The sequence below is a fragment of the Macrotis lagotis genome, chromosome 1, assembly GCF_037893015.1.
Source record: "Macrotis lagotis isolate mMagLag1 chromosome 1, bilby.v1.9.chrom.fasta, whole genome shotgun sequence".
NCBI classification, from domain to species: Eukaryota; Metazoa; Chordata; class Mammalia; order Peramelemorphia; family Peramelidae; genus Macrotis; species Macrotis lagotis.
In genome coordinates, this window is record NC_133658.1 from 146671081 (window position 1) to 146695385 (window position 24305).

Here is a 24305-nt window from a genome sequence, read left to right on the forward strand (position 1 = left end):
GTAAAAAGTATTTATGTTTATGTTCATATAGTACCTGTGTCTATTTTGGCAGGTATACTCTCAGGTATTTTATGCTGTCTAGTTATTTTTAAATGAACTAAAACAATATTGAATAATATTATTCACACATAGTATAGTTTCCCTATTTTTCTATTTTGATTAAATTTATTTTAGTTTTAACTTTTGTCTGGGATCATCCAAACACTTCCCCTGAACCCTCCATCCACAAGCAAAAAAATAATTTATTTTCCTAAAATACAGATCTGACCTGCAGTGACTCTCTATTTTTTTTTTTAGTTTTTAGTTTTTTTTTTTTGCAAGGCAATGGGGTTAAGTGGTTTGCCCGAGCCCACACAGCTAGGTAATTATTAAGTGCCTGAGGTCACATTTGAACTCAGGTACTCCTGACTCCAGAGCCGGTGCTCTATCCACTGTGCCACCTAGCCACCCCCCCCCCCCCCCCCCCCGTGACTCTCTATTAACACTAAGATCAAATACATTTTATCTTTATCTTACCCTTTAAAAATTTTATTTTTGTGTATATTTGAAAATATAATGATAGTGTTGGTAGTATAGCAACATGTGCAAATAATTTATAAGTAAAAATGTATCTATTGGGGGTAGATGATGAAAAATTAACAAATAATGTACATGATAAAATTTTGGAGGACCACCACAAGTTGTAAATAATTTGAGGAAAATGAGGTCCACAGTGGCTGAAAGATTTGCCCAAGATTGCCTACAAACTAAGGATAGAGGTGGGCCTAAAAGATAAATACTCCATCAAGATCTCCAAGTGCTCCGTTTATTCACCAAAAAGACCAGTGCTTAAATACCTTCCCAGTCTCTCTAATCCACTACCACTTCCATGGCACTTAGTAAGACAAGGCTCTGGTGCTCAAGGATACCAGGTGAAGATAATTTATAATGCTCCCATACACAACAGTCCCTAACATTTCCACTCTCATTTATTCTATTCTCTCTCCTTTCACCCTGACCCTGTTCAAAAATTGATGCTGAGCAAGATGAGCAGAACCAGAAAAACATTATACACCCTAACAGCAACATGGAGGTGATGATCAACCTTGATGGATTTGCTCATTCCATCAGTACAACAACCTGGGACAACTTTGAGCTATCTTCAATGGAGAAAACCATCTGTAGCCAGAGAAAGAATTGTGGACTTTGACCAAAGACTAATATCTTCAACTTAGAAAAAAAAAATTATTTTACTATGTCATTTTGCTTTCTCCTATACTTTATTTTTTTCCCTTAAGGATATCATTTCTCTCTCATCACATTCAACTGAGATCAAAGTATACCATGGAAACAATGTAAAAACTAACAAAATGCCTTCTGGGTGGGGAGAAGCAAGAATGGGGGAAAAATTGTAAAACTCTGAATAAATAAAATCTTTCTTAAAAAACCTAAATGTGATGTATTTGAGTACCCTCCCCCCACAATCTTCCCTCTCTTCTGTCATCTATCCCCCCTTCCCTCCCCCCATTCCCCCATATTCCATCCATGTCTTCTCATTTATCTCTAGGGTAAGATAGATTGCTATACCCTATTAAGTGTGTGTTATTTCCTCTCTGAACCATTTCTGATGAGAATGAAGGCTCACTCATTCTGCCTTACTTTCCCCCATTCCACTCCATTGAAAAAGCTTTTTCTTGACTCATGTGAAATATCTTAGCCCTTTCTTCCTCTCCTTTATCTTCCTCCCAGTACTTTCCTTTATCACCCATTGACTCCATTTTTTTACTATATTATACCATTATATTCAGTTCCTTCCTGTGCCTTGTCTATATATGCTCCTTCTAACTGCTCTTATGAATGAGAAAGTTCATATGGATTATCAATATCCTCTTCCCATGCAGGAATACAAACAGCTCAACATTATTAAGTTATTCATAATTAGTCCTTCTTATCCACCCCCTCTGTATAACTTTTAAATTATTTTTTTTGGATCTGTTTTCGAGGAAAGTTGTTTTTCCAATGAGATATTTCACATTTTCTTCTAATTTTTTTTTGAATAGTTTTATTTCTTCCTGATTTCTTGCAAAGTCATCAGCTTCCTTTGGTTCCATTCCACATTTGAAGGAGTTATTTTCTTCAGAGAACTTTTTTATCTCCTTTCCCACCTGGTGCATCCTGCTTTTTAAGGCATTCTTCTCATTTGCCCTTTGTGTTGCTTTTTTTTCCATTTGACCTAAATTATTTTTTTTAGGTTTTTTTTGGGTTTTTTTCGCAAGGCAATGGGGTTAAGTAGCTTGCCCAAGGCCACAGGGCTAGGTAATTATTAAGTGTCTGAAGCTGGATTTGAACTCAGGTACTCCTGACTCCAGGGCCAGTGCTCTATCCACTGTGCCACCTAGCTGCCCCCCAAACTAGTTTTTAACATATTATTTTCCTCAGTATTTTTTTTTATTTCTTTCATTAAGCTTCTGGTTTGGTTTTCATGATTCATCTGCATCACTCTCATTTCTCTTTCCAATTTTTCCTCTATCTCCCTTAATTGATTTTCAAAGTCTTTTTTAGTTCATCCATAGTCTGAGCCCATTTTCTATTTCTCTTGGAGATTTGGGGAACAGAAGCTTTGATTTTGTCATCTTCTGAGTCTTCCATGGGATCAAATAATTTTCTATGATCAGACTCTTCTTTTTCTTTTGTTTGCTCATTTCCTCTGCCTATGACTTATTACTGCACTTTCAAGGCTTTGGGGGATTTTGGGGACAACCCACAGGAACTATAATTCCTCCCAGATCTTATGGGAGGCTCTGACTGCTCTCTTGCCTGTGCTTTTTGGCATGTGGATGGCCACAGGCCCTCCCCTCTGCTCTGAAGTTGTGAGGAGGATCCTTGCTCATCTATAGTGGTGTTGTGGGGGCCCAGACTGCAACCTGGACCTGAGTGTGGGCAAACAAATGAGTCCTGCCCCAGGAAGAGTAGAGAGACCTCTGCAGTCTTCTCTGACCACCTTACTGTCTGTGGGCTATACTCTGGAGGTATAGGCTGGCTTCCCTGATTCCCACTGCAGGTTCTCACCACAGGGCTGTTCTCTGAGGCTGGTGCTTGCTCTGCACTCACTCTGGTGAGGCAGAGTTCTTTCACAACCCCTTCAAGCTGTTCCTGGTGATCCCTGGGCCAGGAGGTATGGAAACTTCCCCCTTTGCCACAGACCCAGGCACCCCCAAGGATCTAGGCACCTGGCTGGCTGCATGGTGTGCTGTGGCTGCGGCTATGCTCACAGTGGCATTTTCCAACCCCCTGTCCCAGTGAAACAGACCTTTCCTCTGGAAACTTCTAAGTTGTCTTGAACTGGGAAATTGTATCACTCAGTCTTTCTATGGGCTCTGCCCCTCTAAATTTTGGCTAGAGTCATAATTTGATGGCTTTTGGAGTTTTTTGGGGAATGAGTTTCTGGGAATTCCTACCTTCATGCCGCCATCTTGGCTCCACCCCCCCATGTTATTCTTTCTATATCTCTCTAAGCCTTAAGATAGTTCTTTAAAGCCTAGAAATAATATACTTAAATAATATTAAGGATTTCAAGCTTAAAGGAATTGCCTTTTCATTAAATGAGTATCATGTTGCTTCAATGCCTAGGAAAAAGGACAAGATCTGGGAAGCACACAGACAGATCCTAGGCTTAAGGCTAATACTTGATAAAAGAGTTGGCCTCTGTTTCAGTGACCTAGGAGAAGGAAAGAAGTGGTTATGTCCAGCAAGAGAAGAAAAAGGGTAAGGAGAGGAATGGTCCTATCAAGCAATGACATGTGGAGACCAATGACATCCAAGACTGCAATCTAGAATCTTGAGTTGTCCTAGACACATGGGTTTATCTGTTCACATTCTGCTATACTTCTTTAAGTTTGAGCCCATTCAAACATCCCACATCATTAGTGAGAGAGTGCCATTTAGGCCTATGGGTGAACTGATATGTTTTGATTATTTCAACTTTTGCTTCCTTTTTTAGTAAATACTGAATATTTAAGAGTTGGTAACAGAATTGATGTTCATCATTCTGGGGTACCTTTGGTAGAACGTATTACACCCTTCCTAATAGATAGCTGATGGATTCAAGATGCAGAATAAATTTTTGGACACAGTCAATGCAGGGTTTTGGGTTTTTTTTGCTTGACTCTATTTGTTTATAAGGATTTTGTTTTACTTTCTTTTTTCCCCAATAGAGGAGAGGTGGGAGGAAGAGAAAATAAATTTTATTTAATTGAAAAAAATTTTAAGTTGTTCCTGGATTATATAAAAAGGAAGTAGACTGGTAGAGTGTTGATTGGAGTCAATAACTTACTTCCTAATTTTTTTTATTTTTAAAAATATTTTATTTTCAGCTCCAAATTTTCTCTTTCCTTGACACCTCCCCCACCATGAGAGGGCAAGAAACATACTATTCACTGAAATATTCATATGAAATATTTCTGCATTAGTCATATTCCAAAAGAGAAAGAAAAGAAGAGGAAAGGAAAAAAATTAAGAGGGGAAAATATGCTTCAGTCTGTACTATGAGCCTATCAGAGGAGGTAGATAGTATTTTTCATCCTAAAGTGTTTTGAATTGATCATTGCACTGATCAGAGCAGCTAACTTTCACATCCAAATATCATTACAATATTGCTGTTACTGTGTAAATTGTTCTCCTGACTCTGCTCACATCACTGCATCAATTCATATAAATTTTCTTGGATTTTTCTGAAACCACACCTTTCATCATTTCTTTCAGCACAATAGTAACCCATCATAATAATGTACCATAACTTATTCAGTCATTCCTCAACTTATGGACATCCCCTCAGTTTTCAATTCTTTGACACCACAAAAGAACTGTTATAGTTTTATGCATATGGTTCATTTTCCTTTTGGGGGGTTGGGTATAGACTTGGAGTGGTATAAGACTTTGAAATAGCAGAATGCTGAGATGGGTCTTAAACTGAGAGGAAAACAGACTGTTTTCCCTTCCTTTCCCTATCCCCAACAGTAATGATCTGGTTTATGGGAGCTGATTAGGACTCAGATAAACACCAAAAAGAGCTCTGGAAGTAAGATAAGACTGAGGTTTTTCCAGAGTTCTAAACAATGCTTTATATATGAGATATTTCAGAAGATGCTGATTCAATCAGGGAATGAGATCTTTGTAGTCTATCTTATTGGTTTCCCCTAGAATTGGAAAGTATTTTTCAGGAGGTAAATTTCAGAAGATAAATTATCTATAGTCTTGTAGATAATAATCCTTATCATTGACTTCTTCAATTTGAGTGTGATTGATGCCATGCATTGTAAATATTCATAGGTTTTAAAAATAATTATTTATGAATGTTATAAACTGTTTAGGGATTTGATGCTCTTACTTGTTTTTGAGGAGGTGCCTGATTTAAATCTCTAATAATTTTCATAGAATAAGACTACTGGTACATTGGAGTATACTAAACTTATTTAACACAAAAAAATACACATTTGGATAGTTCTGTCTTTCATAGTTGAGAGACTGATATTGGCAATCGCTGATTCTTACTTATTGCCATGTTTTATATAATAATTTTTCTTATATCATATATATATATATATATATATATATATATATATATATCTTAATAAGAATTCCTCAATTGTCATTGTCCAAAGTAAAACCTACATCAGTTATCTTTAAAGGTGATTTGAGAGGGCAGCTAGGTGGCTCAGTGGATAAAGCACTGGCCTTGGAGTCAGGAGTACCTGAGTTCAAATCTGGTCTCAGACACTTAATAATTACCTAGCTGTGTGGCCTTGGACAAACCACTTAACCCCATTTGCCTTGCAAAAAAAAAAAACACATTAAAAAAAAAGGTGATTTGAGACTAGGGATCCTTCCCTTTTGTTTTGTCTTTTGTTGTGTCTTCCAAATGTTGTATGTAGACAAAACTCACAGAATCATCTTCAAACATTTTTTTTCTACCCCTTGCAATTTATATTGTAAATTGTAATTATCAGTAACTCTACAGCCCCCTCTCGTAGTCTCATTTTATGGTTATTTTTCCTTTCTGGACCTGAGGTTTCCCTGGAAAAGAGATGCTCTCTACTGAGGCAGATCAGCAACATTTAGGCAATTTATAATCCTCCAGAATTGTCCAAGGGCACCAAGAGACTTTTCCTTGTCAACCAGTGTGACTTAAAATCAAGTCTCTCTCTGACTTCCAGACCTGCTCTCTCTATACCATTATACTCTGTTGCCTTAAATATTTTCCTATAAGTCATGCAGAATTCCTCTATGAACTCCCAAATGAAAAACAAATAATTATCACCATAGCAAAAAAAAGATAACTTATATTAGTTACTGTTTAATTATAGTGTTAAGTCTTGGTTGCATCACCAATCCAATCAATTCCAACAAACACTCCCCAAACAAAGCTCTAAGCCATAACAAAGGGTCCAACCCAAGCATTACCAAAGGACAGAAAAAGATCAGTGAGCAACTAGATTAATAGAAATGCATGAATCTCTCATCCTAAATCAAATCAATCTATTTTTTTTCTTAAGCAAAGTGATAAAACTCATTGCAAAATTATAATTTTTAAAAACTCACCTTTTAGGCATTCTGTAACATTGAGTTGACATTGTAAACACTCTAAAAACCCAAAGGAAATCTATAATGAACTTCTAACTGTTCAGAGTTACCCTGTCCGAAGTAACCCTGTATCCCAGCAGAGGAGATTTATAGTCTTAAAAAGCCCAGAGAAGAAGAAAGATAAACACTGCAAAGGAGGAAGGCTCAGGATGGTTACAGAGTAAAACATTTTGACCTTCTTTATAATCAAAGCAAGAAATGTGTATAGGATGACTGGTTTGGGGCCCCACCTTATCCCTTGTTTTCAACTCATGTTACTATCAAAGCAAACCACAACAGATCACCCCCGTATATGATCGGGGCTCCATAAGAGGCCACTGTTTCTCTAACTTTAACCAACCAGTGCACTTCCTGGAATGTGCTTTGGATTAGCTTTCTGAAGGAAGGGTCCTATTACCCTATCCTTTCCCCCAGCCCCCACCCCCAACTCCCAGCTCCCAGAAGCGTCCTTTGCTACATTTACATCACCCTAGCAATTGTGAAACTTAGTCTCTTCCCAAGTGTTTACTGGCAGCTGAGGGGGGCTAACCATTTCTATTTCCTGGAGCCCTCCATGAGAATCCTGCAGATGACAGATTTCCAACTGGTTTAATGGCAATGCACCCTCTATACCTTTTGCCCCCCCTACTGACAAGGGACTCTAGTTTTTGTTTTCATCTTCTTCTTCATGGTTTTTAAAAGGAGACAAATAAAGAGGGGTGAGAAAGGAAAGATCCACCAAAAGAAGAGATGCCTCTTGCTGAGTTTTTACTATGTTGGTGAAATCCACGGAAATAAACAAAATCACTAACATCAGGCAGCTTTAGGGGGATGCGGTTCATATTGCAAGTTTCTGACAGCAAAACCAACTAAAAAGATACTTTTCCAAGGCTACAGGAAACTGACCATCTTGGTAAGTCACTTTTTAGGACTTTTCTTTTTTTTTTTTCTGTAGCAATGTTAACAAAGATGACTTTGAGAGTAATCTGTCAGTAAGTCTTTAAAAAATTAATGTCTATAATTAAAATAAAATCATGATAAGACACTTGAAAGGAATCAAACTCTATAGTTTGGGGGTCTGATTTGGAGAATTTTATTCAGAGAGGGGGCTGGGAAGGCAGAACAATGCTTGAAATCAGAAAGATGTCTTTGCATAAAATCAAATTTCAAGTGATTAAGTGTTTTCTTTTAAAATATGTAAAGTCACAGGAAGGCTCATTTTTTGAATATTAAACCACAACAGTGTTTGAATAGATTTCTTGAAAATGTCTCTTTGCTTGTGTAGGTTTTTAGTGTACATCTTTTGAATAAAGATTGATCATTAGGAATGTACATCTCAGTCCAAGGCAGAGGGAATTGGAAAGGATATGAAAACCTAATGAAAAAATTGATTTGCTGGCAAATAACTCATGCAGAATAACCTACAGGATATGTAGAAAATCAGATTAAAAAATGATATGTGAACTTCCAAAAACATGGAAGTAGAAAATATCTTGTGCCTCAATTCTGCTTCCTCACAAATCCTAGTATTTTTAAAGCTAAATCACTAACCACTTCCCCTTTCTCTATTTTATCTGTGGAAAGATTGAAGTTCCAAGAGATAAACTGATTTTTACTAAATGTCACACAAGTAGCAAGTGGCAGGAGAAGTGTTCAAAGCAGGTTTGATGCAGTATTCTTTCCTCTTGGTCCCACATGAAAAGATAATTTGGGGCTACTATGGTAAAAAAGGGTCATCATATAAAATGAAATGCTCAGGTTATGACCATCTGAGACATTCTATGAATAGGTTTTTTAATTTGTTATCTAACCTAAAATAAATAATTTTTCTTGTTTTTATCTTCTTCAATCTGGGGGGAAACCCCAAAACATGTTAGTTCAATAATGTCTAAATGTAAAATTACTGCTTTAATGATATATAACTTGTAACAACAATAAAAATCAGATAATTGATGGATTTGCACAGCAGTTGATGTTCATAAGAAATTATCAAGTCTTTTTAGAGAACAATTATAAAAATAATTGGAAAGAGGACCTATTATGCAAAGTGTAAGATGTATGGCTATATTTTTAAAAAAAAACCACATGTATATAGCACTTTGAGGTTTGCAAAATACCTTTCTCACATTATTCTTGGAAGGTAAACATTATCTAACTTTCATTATCCTTGTAAAGTAAACATCACTTACAAACTGAGTCTAAATTTTGTTTTCTTCACTAAACTACATTGTGTTTTGGTTAGAGGACTGGATCTGAGTCAGGAAGACCTGGGTTCCAATGTGTTCTCAGGCACTCAGTAACTGTGTGACCCTAGGCAAGTCACTTAACCTTAGTCTGCCTCAGTTTCCCTATCTATAAATTGGGAATGATTATAGCACCACCTTCCAGGGTTGATGTTAGGATAAATGTAATTAAATTTATAAGGTGCTTTGAAACCTTAAAAGTACTATATAATGTTGGCTATTATTTTAAAGGTGAAAAAATCAAGACAGAATTTAAATGATTGGTTCATAATCACACATCTAGTAAATATCTAAGGTGGGTTTTGAAATCTCATCTTGGAACCTGAAGTCCAAAGTTCGATTATGCTATCTTTCCTACTTGTTTGCTAAACAGCATAGGACATACATGAAATACAGAATGACTTACAATGCTTGCCCTGTTATTATATAGTCGAAATTAGACACGTAGGCAGAAAATGTACATCAAATAAATGTACATCAAAGAATAAAAAAGTATGGAGTCATAATTTTGATAGGAAGTGTGTTTGGAATGGATGAGGAAATTTAGTCATGCCCTGAGGATCATCTCTAAACTAGGAGGCCTATTTAGGTCTTGAGCAATCTGATTATTTTCAGAGATTTGACTTTCAGATTCTAACCAGGATCTAAGAGTTCCAAGGAAATTCTAAGGAATTGATTGGGGGAGCAGATCAAAGTAAAATGCAAACTGAATAGGAGTTAGCAGTAGAATGTGGGTGTTGAAGGAGCTAATGAAGTCTTAGGTTGGACTAACAGGGACATACTGTGCAGAAGAAAGAAGGCATATTCCTGAGATAGTTCACATAGTATTCAGTGGGACTGATCAAAAGGAGGGACATTGATAAGCCAGATCATGGACTATGAAGGGTGATAAGGATGATGAGGATATTTGAAGTCAAATTTTAGGAGTGATGTTCCTTTAGTCTAGAGAAGAAAAGATTTAAGGTCATAGGATTTAGAGCTGGGAAAAACTTAAAAGATTGAGGTCCAAGTCTCCTATTTTCCTGAGGCCCATAGACTTGAAGTGACTTTTTCAGGATTATACAAGTAATAATTGAAAGAGCCAGGGTTCACATCCATGTTTTCTATTACCATATGCAGCACTTTTTCCATTACACAGGTTCTAACCATAAACTGCATGATCACTGGTAGGGGATAGTATAGAGTAGATTTATGCATCAGGGACCAGTTTGGCAAAGATGACCTTGGAGGTCCCTTCCAACTCTTAATAATCTGAAAGTTGCTAACATTCTTATTTACTTTTCAGTTTTATAACTGAATGTAAGAACATTTGACCTTTTGTAGTTCTAGTTATCTTGCAATTTGCCTATTGTCTGCAGTTAAATAAAGATTTCACAATTTACTCAATGTAATAGAATCCCAGAATCTTAAGAGTTGGTAGGGAGTTTAAAGGATGGTTATCAACACCCTACCCTGTACATAGATTTCTGGTATCTTTGACATGTAGTAATCCAAACTTCACTTGAATACCTTAAGTGATGGAGGTGCTCACTGCTGACCAAGGAAGCCTATCACATTTTTGGATAGTTTTGATGGTTAAATTCCCTACATTGAACCAAAAACCACCTCTATGTACTTTCTATTCATTGCACTTCAGTTCAGTCATTTTTCTGTTGTGAGCAATGCTTTATGACCTCATTTGGAGTTTTCTTGGAAAAGATACTGGAGTGGTTTGTCATTTCCTTTTCCAGCTCATTTTACAGGTGAGGAAACTGAGGCAAGCAAGTGCAGTAACTCACTCAGGATCAAACAGTTAGTAAGTGTCTGAGGCTGGATTTGAACTCAGGAAGATGTGTCTTCCTGGATTTCAGTCTGGCACTCTATCCATTAGCCTGTTTTGCCCTGAAGAATTTTATAAAATAATACAGTTACTGAAGACAGCAGAGGAGGCAATATAATATAATATAATAACAGTGGTGTTAGATGTGGAGCAGAAGATTTGAGCTTAGATTTCAACTCTGCTACGTACTACCTGTGTGACTTTGAGCACAGCATAAGTATACTTTCTCATGGCTTCAATTTATTCATTTTCTATGGACAATATCATGTTCACTCTTATTGTTATTCTATAACTTATCTTTTCTTCTTTTGTTTTAATTGTACATCCTTCCTAAATCTCTCCCTACGTCTGTGTCTCCTACAGCTCCTTCAATTTTGTCTCTCTGTCTTTGTCTTTGTCTCTCTGAGCTACCTAGTTTCTTCTATTATATTATGATAATAGAGGGCCAAGAATGTAACATTTTGTTATTTGTATGTCTAGCACTTAGTTTAGCCTGTAGTAAGTACTTAATAAAGTTTTCTTAATTCATTCATTCATTCATTCATCAGGGGAAGAGGTGGTCTTAGTAATTACATTGGCTCAAAAGAAATATGAGATGTGTAGATCTAGAGACATCTCCATCTCCAATGCTCACATGGACCATTTATACCCAACCTGTGGTAGAGTTTTCTGAGCTCATATTGCTCTGATCAGTGGCAGTCAGACACACTTTAACATTGACTTTCACATCATGATGTCATTTGGTCCTCTTTGAGAACAAAGGACAACAATGAAGGTCTTTCCTAACCCTTTCATATACATTCTCACTTTCATCCCCCTTCAGTCTTCTCTTGGGTATTGTTCATTTAATTATTTCCTTTCACCCAGGCATCTTCAAATTCTCCTATTTTATTGTTTCCTTTTTGTGAGCTTATAAACATGCTCAAACCCTAACTATTCTAAAACAAAACAAAACAAAAAACAACAAAAACATGGTCTTCTCTTGGTTCCACTATCCTCTCCAATTTATTATCCTAACTGGTCACTCCCAGTCATGCAAGTGATGGAGGACCTCTGTTATCTCTGATTCTTCTTTTTTCTTCATTCTCTACATCCAGTCAGTTGTTTAGTCCTATTGATTTTACCTCAGCAATATCTTTTTGCAACTGATTTCTTTCTATGCCCACTGAAACTACTTAGTTCTGTTCCTTTTTGGAATAGATAATCTTTGAGACTCCTTCCACTTCCAGGTATATGACTTTGTGCTCCTACTTGTTTTGTTTCTTTTAGTCTATTGCCACTGATGGTTCAGATAATGGCATTCCTTTAGTTGAAAACCTTGAGTCTTCAGAAAGCTCATTAGTTCATGAATAAACTATAAACTCACATCACATTCGAAATCCTTCACAATTGAATTCCAACTTATCTTTCTGGTCTTGTTTCATACTACTTTTCATATCATGAATTTCAGTCTAAATGGAGGTCTCTGTTCTTTGTCCTTGTCATCTCCTTTCTGTGACTTTATTCCTGCCATCCCATACCCTGGAATTGATCTCCTTTTCCAATTCTGATGAATTGAAGAGCTTCCCTTCTTTGAGGACCTAATTTTGAGGCCTCTTTCTCTATGAAATGTCTCTAGTATCCCCCCTCTTCCCAATAGAGTGTAAACTTTTTGAGAATAACATCTATGCTTTATCTCTCTGCATATCCTCAAAAATATTTTCTCTCCAAAAACCTTGGCTACTTAAAACCCATCCCTACCCTCTATGAGCTTATTGCTTAGGGGAAATTAAACATGGAAACACTAATCTACAAAATAGATAAGAGGTGCAAGAGAGATATAGAAAGGACACACTAGAAATGGGCCCTTTATCACACAGCTGAGTTCCAGTTAGTCAGCAGATTAGCTTATACTAAGCACCAGCTTTGAGACAGGGCCTATGCCTGGAGTTATGAAAGAAGGCAAAAGACAGTGCTTGCTTTCAAGAAGAGCTTATATTCTAATGTGTGTGTGTGTGTGGGGGGGGCTAATATGCAAGCAACTATGTACAAAACAAATTATATACAGGATGAAATGGAGATAATCATCAGGTGGAAGATACTAACATTAAGTGGAATTGTGAAAGGTTTCTAACCCAAGGTTGAGCTTTAACTGAGACTTTGAAGCAAGCCAGGGAAGATAGGAGGTAGGAAAAGAATTTCAAGCATGAGGAATTGCCAGTAAAAAACTCTTATTTGTTTGTTGTTGTTCGTTATTGTTTTAGAAGAGAACTAATGACTCCAGAAGAGTGGTGTTTTAATTTACAACTGAATTAGATTTAATGAGGGAAGGCTGTGCAAGGTCATTAACCTCTCTCTCTTCCTTTTGGGTCATAGGAGTACTATGGCAAGAAGATAGCTGGAGATTGGAGTTGGAAAGTAGGGGAGGAGGCCAAAGTATGTATGTGGGGGGATGGGGAAAGTAGTGGGGAGTGGAGTAGAAAGTAAACTATAAGAAGGTTGGAAAGATCAAAAGGAGCCAGGTGATGTAAATCTTTAGGAGCTAAAAAGAGGATTTTATATTTGACTCTGAAGGTGATAGAGAGTCACTGGAGTTGTCCACTGACCTGTGCTTTGAGAAGACAAGTTTACTGTTGAGTAGAGAATAATTGAGTGCAGAGAGACTTGTGGCAGTCCAACAAGAAGGCAATTGGTCATGTCAGGACTTGAAATTCTGTCTCTTGACTTTCAAGTCTTGTGTTCTTTTTTAGAATGCCAGGATACTGGTCTGGCAATATTTAGCATAGTAAGACTGGACACTGTTTGGCAGAGGACCACAGGTGGGAATTGAGGTCAGAAGGTCTGTTCCCAAGGATGTAAGCTCCAAAGTTTAGATAATAGCAGATGTAGGCAGTCACCAAAATGTTAGCAGGTATTGAGTAAAGTCACAATAAATGTTTGTTTTGATGAAATCAAATTTCTCCAAGATCTGATAAAAATATATTTGCATCTGTATAAGACTTTTCCCCTGGTTGACTTGGTGACTTGATGAAGTGAATTGGTGGGAATACTTTCCCTACAATTAATTACTTTGTGAACTAGGTAATATAAATCTTTTTGTTCCCATTTTACTGATGAAGAAAATGAGGATCAGAGAGATTAAATGACCTGTCATCACATAGCTACCAAATGTTGGAATCAGGACTTGAACCTGGGTGTGCTGACTCTAAGACCAGTATTATTCTCAGATAGAGCATGGAATATTATTCTTGGCCTTCAAGAGTTAAATTAATGAACTTTGAAATATTGGGTCATACAGCTCTCATTTCATCAAATGGTAGATTTGAATCAGTCAATTAAAAGTCATTTATTCAATGTTCTATACTAAGCTAGGAGAACAAAGGTAAAAAAGTAATCTCTTCCCCCAAGGAGCTCACATTCCAATGGGGGAGAAATAGCAGAACTAGGAATATATAAGATACATACATAAATGGAACATTATTGTTCTGTAAGACATGAATAAAGAAATGGAATATTATTATGCAATGAGACATGATATATAGATTGATTTCAGAAAAACCTGAAAAGACTTACATAAACAGATATGAAGTATTTGAAGCAGAATATTGTACACAGTAATAACGATATTGTATGATAAAGAATTGTGAATGACTTAGCTCTTCTCAATAATACAACAATCCAACACAATTCCAAAGAACTAATGATGAAAAATGCTTTCTTCCTCCAAAGAGCTGATGTTGTCGAAATAAGACTAAAGTATACTTTTTCTTTCTTGCTTTCTTTTTTCCTTCCTTTCCAAATTTCCTTCTTTGCTTTCTTTCTTCTTTATCTTTCCTTTTACTTTCTTCTCTTCTTTTCCTTCTCCCATCCTTCCTTCCTTGTTTCTTTTTTTCCTTCCTTTCTTCCTTTTTTCTGGAACTCAAATCCTTAAAATATCAAAAATATTATATTTAGAGACAGATACAGAGTTGATTGGGGATAATCTCAGAGGAGAAGGCATTAGCAACTTAAAGGACTAATATGGGTCTCCTGCAGGAGGACACATTTGAGTTGAGACTTGAAGGAAGACAGGGAAGTGAAGAGGCAGTGCTTGCCAAGTATTGGGGTTGGAAGGATGATCACTATAGCTGGATTGTATGTAGAATGGGTATGATGTGGGAGTGTAATAAAAGTAGAAGACTGAAAAGTAGGAAGGATCCAGGTTATGATGATTTATAAAAGTCAAAAAGAGAAGTTTATCTTGATTGCAGAGGTAATAGGGAACCTTATTGAGGCCGTCATACTATCTCCAAACTAATATCCAGAATTATTATTTTCTTCATAGACAAAAGTGTTTTATTTTGGTTTGGGATTTTCTGTCTTGGTTAAGGAAGAAAAGATTAGAAAGATCATTCAAATAATGTATAATCCCTCTCCTGGCTGTCTTGGATAATGTCATCTAAGTCCTGAAATATAAGTAGCTTTTCCTTTTCAATATTCTGAACTTAAATACCACAAAAAGAACATTTCCATACATATACCAGAAGATATAATGACACTGTGAATTTCCATTTCATACCACTTGTTTTATCAAAAAATATATGTAAAAATATGAATAACTAGCATTTATTTGAAAGTTTAAGGTTTATAAAGTACTTTACAAATATTATCAAAGAATGTATATAATATGAATAACTAGCATTTATTTGATAGTTTAAAGTTTATAAAGTGCTTTACAAATATTATCTAATTTTATTTTTACAACATTCCTAGAAAGTGAGAGCTATTATTATCCCCATTTTATAGTTGAAGAAGCTGAGAAAATCACCCAAGTTCACACAGCTAGTAACTGAAGCTCAATTTTAACAAGATTTTTTCTGATTCCAGGTCCAACACTGTATCTACTGTGCCAATTAGTTAAATACTACACATTGCTTTCAAATATTTCTTCATCTGTTCTTTCTTTTCTGTGCACCTAAAATAAAGTTTCAGTGTCCCTCTTTTTTGGCTATTGCTGTTGGTATTTGGTAGTTTTGAGTATTGCTAATAGTCCTACTTCTTCCTTATTCTTCTTCCTCTTAAAAACCAAGAGAAGGAAGGAAGGAAGAAAAGGGGGAAAAGAGAGAGAAAGAGAGAGAGAGAGAGAAAGGAAGGAAGAAAAGAAAGAAAGGAAGAAAGAAAGAAAGAAAGGAAGAAAGAAAGAAAGAAAGAAAGAAAGAAAGAAAGAAAGAAAGAAAGAAAGAAAGAAAGAAAGAAAGAAAGAAAGAAAAGAAAGAGGAGACAGAAAGGAAAGGAGGAAGGAAGATCCAGCAAAACTGAACATACTCTTTTAGGGGGGGGAAATTAAATATTCAATGAAATAGTAGACTTTCAACCTTTTCTGATGAAAAGACCAGAGCTGAGCAGAAAATTTGATCTTCAGATATTAGAATAGTGAAAATCATAAGGAACCTGATGATGTTGAATTGCTTATATTCCTGCATGGGAAGATGATACTGATAACTCATATGAACCTTTTCATTTATTAGGGCAGTTATAAAGAGCATATATAGACAAGGCACAAGTGAAAGTTGAATATGAAGGGATAATATTTTGAAAAGGAGTTAAGGGGTGAGAGAGGAATGGACTGGGAGAAAGGGAAAGGGGGAGGCAGTATGGGCTAAGTTAATAAAAGAGGTAAGAAAAAGCCTTTGCAGTAGAGTATGAGAGAGGGAGTTGAGGGGAGTGAGCCTCATCAAAATTGACTCAGAGAGGGAATAACACTCTCAATTAGGTGTATAAATCTATCTTACTCTAGAGGAAATTAGGAGGGAATGGGATGGGGAAAGGTGAGGGGAGGTAACAGAAGGGAAGGAAGATTGTGGGAGGGGTTAGTCAGATGCAGGACAGGGATAGGATGAAAGAAGAGAGAGAGAGAAGAGAATAAATAGGGGTGGGGGAATAGGATGGAGGGAAATACAGTTAGCAATAGTAACTATGGGGAAAATATTGAAATATAATTTTTCTTATAAAGACCTAATTTTTCAAACATAGAGAACTGAGTCCAATTTATACAAATAAGAGCCATTCACTAATTGTTAATGATCAAAAGATATGAAGTTTTCAGATGATCTATTACTAACTATGGCCACATTAAAAAAAATCTTAACTCACTATTGAATGGAGAAACAATTGGAGAACAATTCTATGGTACTATCATATCTATTGGATTGGCTAGCAAGAGGAAAATAAACATTGGAAAGGATGTAGGGAAAATGAGACATTAATGCATTGTTGGAAGAATTGTGAAATGATTCAGCAATTCTGTAAAGCAATCTGGATCTATGCACATGCCTATCCTTTGATCTAGCAATGCCACTAAGGCATATATTGCAGAAGAGATGAAAACAGGAAGGAAAAGGACCTATGTGTATAAGAATATTTATAGCAGTTCTTTTCTTGTGGCAAGGAACTGGAAATTGCGGGGATGCCCGTCAATTGTGGAATGACTGAACAAATTGTGGTGTGATTGTGATGGAATACTAATCTGCTAAAGAAATGTTGAACAGGATGGTCTCAGTAAAGCTTAGAAATACTTATATGAACAGATGGCCATGGGGAAAGTACAAGATATAAAGTAACAGCAATATTACAAGATGATCAGCTGTAAATGTCTTTACTTTTCTCAGCAATGCTATGACCTAAGACTACTTTGAAGACAGAGCTGATGGTATCTGAATATAGATTGAAGTATACTTTTTTTAACTTTATTTTTCTCGAGGTTTTCTCTCTTTTTTTTTTTTGGCAGAGGGCTATGTTTACTTTCACAACATTATTATGGTAATATTAAAAAAAAGTAAGGAAAGAAGGAAGAAAGGAAGAGGAAAAGGAGGGAAGGAAAAAAAACAAACTCCAACTAACAAATCAAAATAGTCAAGCAAAATGAATCTCCTTGGCAGTTATATCCAAACGTGTCTCTTTTCATCTTTTATCCATGATCTGTTAAGAAGTGACTAATATTCTTCCTCTGGAAACCTCATTAATCAAAATTAACTCTTTCAAGATTTTTTTTATAGTGTTGCTGTCCTATTATTCTTTTTTTAATTTTAATTTTTTTAGTTTTTGTAAGGCAGTGGGGGTTAAATGGCTTGCTCAAGGCCACACAGCTAGGTAATTATTAAGTGTCTGACGCCAGATTTGAACTCAGGTATTCCGGATTCCAGGGCCAGTGTTCTATCCACTGTGCCATCTAGCTGCCCCTATTGTTATTCTGATTCTTCTTTGCCCACTGTACTTATTCTATGTCAATTGGTATTACCCATAATTCTCTCAAATCATCTTTTTTGTCTTTTCTCATGGTGCAATAATATTCCATTACATTCATGAGGTAAAATCTCTTTAACCATACCCCAATTTCTAATATAAAATATTCCCTTAAGATTCTTCTTTTCCTCCTCTTTACCTTCCTGCCTGGCCTCTCTTCCCCTTTATTTTGTTAGTAGCTGTTCCTATCATCTCTTTTAAAGATCTTCAATAAAGGATAGTCCACAACATTACTTAATAACTAACTCCAATGTTTAGTGACCTTGTCTAGATTTCTTGACTTTAATCTTTTGGAGTATTTCCTTTAGCTTTTTCCACACACAAATTAAACTGCTAGTTACCATCCTCTGAATAATAATACCTCACTTACTAGAAAGCAATAAATAACTCTGTCTTTTATTTACCAATCTAAGCATGATTTTAAAAGCTTCACCTTTATGGTCTCTAAAATTGAATTACTTTTGACAACTTGGATGACCTAGTTTGACAACTATGAGAAATTAAGATGAAATTCTTCAAGGAAGAAGATTTTTACATATTTAGAAAAGGAAATGGTGATCACTGTGAACCAGCAGGGGTTCATTAAGAACTAGTGCTAGACTTGCCTCCATTGATTTTTGGACAGAATAATTAGACAGGTAGGCAAAGGAAATTCTACAGCTATATCTGGATTTTGTCATTTGAATGTCTCACTATATCATATGATCAAGATGGGGGAAAGTAGCTAGAAGACATTTAGAGCTTATTAAATGACTGATCTCAAGGTAATTTATGGGTCCTTATTAATCTGGAAAGAGGTTTCCAGTGACACACCATATAACTCTATCCTTGTTCCTATTCTACTGATGTGAATAAATATGTAGATGAAATGCTTACCATATTTTTGGGTGAAAACAGGTTGGATAAACTGATAGATTGACAAATTCAAGATCCATAAAGATTTCAATAAGAATATGATTTAAATCTAACAAGATAATTTCAGCAGGAACAAGTATCCATTTTGGCCCTTAGATTAAAAGAAATAAACCACAAATAATTGATGGGGGAGATATGATTAGATAGTTCATAGAACAAAGAACTTGAATATTTTTAGAGGACAATAAGTGCAATATGAGTCACCAGGGCAATCTACTAAGCAAAAATTTTAGGCTGCCTATCCACTGAGAATGAAACAGTGGGTCAAGTCTATTCTCCTCTAGTCAGCTCACATTTAGCATATTATATTCTGTTCTGGTTACCACATTTTAGATGTAAGTGCATTGGAATTGAGTGACCAGGATCATGATGGGTCATACAGTAAAACTGTAGGCAGATTCATTGAAGGAAATGGGAATATTATGAGGTAACTGTATTTGAAAACACAAACTTTAGGTTTGAATCCTGGTTCTGCTACATATTAGATGTGTGAGTCCATTGAGTCTAAGTTTGTCTATAGAAGATAAAGAGGGGGCAGCTAGCTGGCATAGTGGATAAAGCACTGGCCTTGGAGTCAGGAGTACCTGGGTTCAAATCCCGTCTCAGACACTTAATAATTACCTAGCTGTGTGGCCTTGGGCAAGCCACTTAATCTCATTTGCCTTGCAAAAACCTTAAAAAAAAAGAAGAAAAAAGGACCATGTCTTCTATCTTCAAATATCTGAAGGATTATGATTTCTAAAAAGGAATAGACCAGAGCTTGGTTCTTTAATTTTCCCCCCTTTCAAAATTCAGTTTTATTTTATTTTCTAGTCCATATTCTTTCCATTTTATTATAGGAAAAGCAAGAAGAACAAGGCTTCCTATTTTATACATGTATTGTCAAGTAAAACAAATTCCTAAATTGGCTATATCTATATATGGAGGTATACATATCTTTACCTATCTGTGTGTGTGTGTGTGTGTGTGTGTGTGTGTGTTGTATATGTATTTCCTATAATATAAATTGTTCTCCTGCTATGCTCACTTCACTTTGAATTAGTTCATAGAAATCTTCCCAGGTTTCTCTGAAACTCCCTTTCATCATTTTTTGTAGGACAGTTAATATTTTTGGACCATATGTAGAACAATAATACATTTTTATATCATAACTTTTTAACCTTTCCCCAAATGATTTTTTCTCTGTTTTCCATTCTTTACCACCACAAAAGGAGCTATTATGAAACTTTTTGTGGATATATATATGTATATGAAAAAGTGTTATCATCTTCTGGGTATAGAGATAGTAGTGGTATAAATGGGTCAAAAGATAAGCATTATTTATAAACTTTTGGTGCATAGTTCCAAATTGTTTCCCAGAATGATTGGCCCAGTTCACAGTTCTACCAACCATACATCAATATATCTTTTGCTATAGCCACTAGAATTTCTCATTTTTCTTTTTGTCCTCTTAGCTAATCTTTAAGGGTATGAAGTGAAGCCATAGAGTGGTTTTAATCATCATTTCTTTATTTATAATTTATAGTAGTTTTTTTTCCCATAAGGCTATTGATAACTTGGATTTCTTGCTTTGTAAACTGCCTGTATCTTGAAACACTTATCAATTGTGGGGTGACTCCTGATAAATTTGAATCAGTTCCATGTGTATCTTTGAAATGGGACTTTTATCAGCCAAACCTGGAGGCAAAGATTTTTTTTCCCCATGTGCTTACTTCTCTTGTCATTTTAATAATGTTTGTCCTTCATTCTTAAAGAAGACCACAACATCAGGGAGGTGATGTCATGACAAGCTTGTGAATGTTATTTGAGTGAGGGGGGTTGTGCTAAGTCACCACTTCATTGTCTCCTCCACAGTCATCTGTTCCAGTAGCCAGATATGAATCAGGATGAATCAAGCTGGTGATCAGGGTTAAGTTCCTTGCCCTAGGGTCACACAGCTAGTAAGCAGCAAGTGTTTCAGGCTGTATTTGAACTCTTGTCCTCCTGAATCCACCTAACTGCCCTCTTCTCATTTTAGCTGTGTATTGTGTGTGTGTGTGTGTGTGTGTGTGTGTGTGTGTGCAAAAACTTTCTATTTGTATGTTATCAAAGTTGTCTATTTTACCTACTAATTATAATCTAACTCTTGTTCAGAACTTTTCCCTTATCTATAGATCTAACAGGTAATTTCTTCTTTGCTTTTATAATTTGCTTATATTACCTTTCATTACTAAATCCTTTACCCATTCTATGTTTTTCTTTGTATATAGTGTGAGATATTGGTCTAAATCTAGTTTTTGCCAGTCTGCCTGTTTGAGGTGAGATTTGAACTCAGGTCTTCCTGATTCCATATAGCTGTCTTTATTAATCATTATACTTTAAAAAACATTTTTGTTTTTAATTTTTAAAATGGCTCATTTTATATTTCTCTTTTAAAATACATTGTTTCTTACCAAAACTTATTATCTTCCATTTTTAACCAAAGTTTATTAACTTCAATTTTTAAAAGTTACCTTATGTATTATGTAATTTTGTTATCTCTAATGTTTTCTTTCTTCTGTTTGGATCTGATTCTTCTCTCACAACATGTTCAATTTCCATCTATATTTAGCATGTTTACAAATGTAAAGCCTATATCAGATGCTTTCTGTGGCGGGGGGAGAAAAATTGTAAAACAGCAAGCCTTGCAAAAAAAAATGATTGGTAAAAACTACCATGATATGTAGTCAGAAATATAAATATTAGGAAAAAAGAAGACTAGGAAGCACCAAGTCATGTATGGAGTATAATTTAACCAGCTTAGGGGGAACCTGGATATTCCGAAGTCATACTGGTGTTGATAGATGTCCTGAGCTCTATAATCTTGACAGTGGATCATCAGGAATAATTGACCTAATACTTTTAATTTTTTTTTATTGAATTCTTGATTGAAATCCTATGTCTAATTCAGTTTGCTAAAGATAAAAGTGTGTGTGTGTGTGTGTGTGTGTGTGTGTGTATGAAATACATTGGGTTTTTTTATTTGTATGAGTTCCTCATTGATAAAAATATTTACTCTGTGGTCTTTTTGTGGGCTGGTCATCAGAGATGGGAAAGAGATTCCCTTGTGCCCTCCTGCTAGGCTGTGATTTGCCATTTCTAAGGAGAAGCTGTAGCTATAATTTGTGTGGTTATAATTTGTTTGGTTCTTTTGAAATTCTTGGAAAATCTTGTGGTTTGCCTCTAAAAAAATAATAAAACAGCCCCCCCCCCCCCAACTCTAATTGCTATACTGAACCATATGCTCTCTCCCCTTGGGAAAGTTTTCTTTGTCTACTCTGCTCCTTACCTTGAACATTTGCATAAACCAGATAGCCTCAGTCTGAACATAAAGGTGTAAAACTGCAGAATTGTAAAACAATGTGTTGCCTAACCAAAGAACACACTGTCCCTTAGGATTCAGAGGAGGAGACTGATTAATGCACTTTGATGGCAATCCCACCCCAGCAGAGGTTTAAGATAATGTGACTTCAGCAATGAATTCTAAGGCTGTTGGAAATGTCAGCAGGAGCCAACAGGCTGCACTTTGAGAGCTATGTCAGGGGAATGGAGGAAAACCTACAGGCAGGTGAGGACTTAGATTTTGTTTAACTTTGTTCTTTGGGGTATTTTGCATATACCAAAAATTCTGAAGTTTGAATAATAAGCTTCTGGTTAATTCCATTTTTAGGCCACCATCAACATAGAATGTGACTAAGAATTTTACTTGCAAAGAATTTATTTTTATAAAATAATCTTTTTTTTAGGAAAAAAATATAGATTGTGCCCTCACTGTCTATGACAAGGAATGGTGAATTTAGCATTCTGCTTTTAGTTCTCTAGTAATTTCAAAACAACTCTAGGAAAGGAACTTAAGTTTATTTTCTCTATTTGTAAAATAAATACCCTCATTTCTCTTTTGCTTTAGTGGGAATGGAAAATTAAATAAATTTATCATATTAGATGAATAAGATTAAGAGAAATATCATACACAAGCATTTATTAAACACCTACAATTGATCAGACCCTGTGCCATAGAAAAACAAAGTCTGGATTTATAATCAGAAAAAGATGGATTCAGATTATGCTTCTGACTCATATAGACTGTGTGACCTTGGAAAGGTCATTTACCACCTCAGTGCTTCAAGACTCTTAAGTTCCAATTATTAGGAAGCAGCAACATACAAAGTATGAACAGCTATGTGGACCAATTGCTTTCTTTTGGGGGAAGGGAAAAAATTGTAAATCTCAAACCCTTGCAAAAAAATTGATTGGTATGTAGTCGGAAATATAAATATTAAAATATTTTAAAAAATCTTCCTGAATTCAAATGCAGCCTCAGACACTTACTAGTTGTGTGACCCTATACAAGCCATTTAACCCTGTTTGCCTCAGTCCCCTCATCTATAAAATGAGCTGGAGAAGGAAATGGTAAACCACTCCTGTGTCTTTGCCAAGAAAACACACCAAATGGAGGTAACAGAGTTGAATATGACTGGAAAATGACTAAATAAGGAACAAAAAAACTAAAAAAATTTGCTAGTTATAAGTTAAGAGGTTTAGAACTGGAAAGCACTAGTGGTTATTTGATCCACTCATTTCTCAGATGAAGCTGAAGCTAAGAAAAGTAAAAGGACTTATCAAAGGTCACCTAGGTAGTGAGTGGCACACCTAGAATTTAAACTCAGAGCCTCTGATTTTATATCCCCTTGCCTGTTCCTCTGAAATATGCACATTTCCTTTGCTACTTTTGTCCATAATTGGTAATATTCTATAGTCTACTAACATACACTGAAGGGCTCCCCATCTAAGTGTGTGGGGGTTTTAGTGTCTTAAATCACAGGCTGTTTTAACTAGAAACTAGAAATTTGTGCCTTTATTTTCTGTAAATGAATGAGACCTCCAAAACGCCTTGCTCATTCTGTTTTACTTAAATGACTCACTAGGCTGTGAACACCTGCTCAGTAAAGAAGCATCACTTGTAATGGGGAATCTTTATTTTTTTCTTTTATTTTTTGGAGACAGAAGTCAAAACTTATATTTTTCATCAATATTAAAATTCCCAAATAAAAAAAACACTCTGTTAATTCAGATAATAAGAAATGGAGAACTGACTGGAAACAGATTTGTCATGAAGCCAGCTCCACTTGACTTAGGAGAGCTGATTGTTAAATTTTCAGTGTGAACATTTAAATCTCAGAAATTAGCAAATGCTAAGAAAAATCAAGACTTTATTGTTTTGTTGATTGTCTACATTTAGGAAAGTAATGGAAAATATCAATGGTGCAGATTAAACTTATAAATATGTCCTGTGTGTATTTTTACCCCTTGGAGAGCCAATTGTCGAATATTTATCAGCATACCACTGGCTAGAATCAAGCAATAAACATTCATTAAGCACCTACTATGGACCAGTCACAGTGCTAATCACTGGGGATACAAAAAAGGGCAAAGAATAGTTTCTACCCTCAAGG

At 35.7% G+C, this 24305-nt stretch overlaps 2 protein-coding genes across 6 annotated transcripts in view; one reads left to right on the plus strand and one right to left on the minus strand.

Moving 5' to 3' along the window:
• Positions 1-24305, minus strand: part of SH2D4A (SH2 domain containing 4A) — a 252922-nt gene that overhangs the window by 182603 nt on the left and 46014 nt on the right. The gene's annotated exons all lie outside the window — the stretch shown is intronic.
• PSD3 (pleckstrin and Sec7 domain containing 3) overlaps positions 7082-24305 on the plus strand; it is a 765972-nt gene continuing 748748 nt past the window's right edge. For 2 of the 4 annotated variants that reach the window (XM_074209077.1, XM_074209078.1), the window contains exon 1: positions 7095-7510. The gene's annotated coding sequence lies outside the window, so the exon portion shown is untranslated. Of the gene's footprint in view, positions 7511-24305 lie in introns of all 4 variants that reach the window. The other 2 variants (XM_074209082.1, XM_074209080.1) reach the window with 2 other exon arrangements.